The following is a 434-nucleotide window of genomic DNA, read 5'->3' as shown; positions in this document are numbered from 1 at the left end:
AAACTGTTGGCCTTATGCCTAATTTCGAAAACATTAACGTTCCTTTATTTTTAATGTTATTTTTAATGCGTGTCTGTTTGGTAAGAAGTTTACTTGCCAACGACATGGTTCCGGGTTGTGAAATTTTTTTCCCACAAGAATTCCGGACCCCAGTTATGAATTCATTTGCATATAGCCAATCAGAGCTCAGCTCTCAAACTGATTTATGAGCGCATAACAAGTGATGGGCGATAAGATAAGATCACTTGGGTAAGAAATGACCATGCTTCTTTTCTCTTAATAATGTTCCTTGATCTTGTTCTTGTTTCAACCATGGCTACCTCTGGGTAGTTATTTGTGTTGTCGTTTACTTTGTAAAACAGTAAGAGGAGAGGGTTTTCTTTTATATTTAATAATTAGCAAATGTATTTAAGAGTTTCTGTTATGAGCTGCTC

This window comes from Octopus bimaculoides, chromosome 3, assembly GCF_001194135.2.
Source record: "Octopus bimaculoides isolate UCB-OBI-ISO-001 chromosome 3, ASM119413v2, whole genome shotgun sequence".
Classification (NCBI taxonomy): Eukaryota; Metazoa; Mollusca; class Cephalopoda; order Octopoda; family Octopodidae; genus Octopus; species Octopus bimaculoides.
This window is presented reverse-complemented; position numbering follows the sequence as displayed.